This window comes from Conger conger, chromosome 15 (assembly GCF_963514075.1).
Source record: "Conger conger chromosome 15, fConCon1.1, whole genome shotgun sequence".
NCBI classification, from domain to species: domain Eukaryota; kingdom Metazoa; phylum Chordata; class Actinopteri; order Anguilliformes; family Congridae; genus Conger; species Conger conger.
In genome coordinates, this window is record NC_083774.1 from 27,017,921 (window position 1) to 27,018,341 (window position 421).

Here is a 421-nt window from a genome sequence, read left to right on the forward strand (position 1 = left end):
GAACCTGTGAGCGTGAGTAATGCAGAGGGAGTAGGTGTAGGTGTGCGTGTGTGCGTGTGAGAGAGAGAAAGGGAGGGTGTTTAGGACCCTGCATGTGCACCTGGTCCTGCGGGTAAGAACCCTGTGTGACAAACAGAACTTGCCAGCACAGTTGACCTGTCCAAGTTCATTGCGTGACTCCCCGTTCTCCCAAAATAACATTTAAAAAAAGAAAACCTCTTTCCATCCCCGCTCTGACCCCATCCACCAGGGTCCAATTATCCAGGACAACAGGACCCCGGAAAAATACATCCAGAAGGGATCCAGGAACGCGTTTGCTCTTAGAAATTTTGCCCCATATTTAAGAAACTGCTACACTGAGTGATTAAAAAAATGCCTACAGACAATTTAGACGATCGTCATGGAGACAAGGAGACTGAAG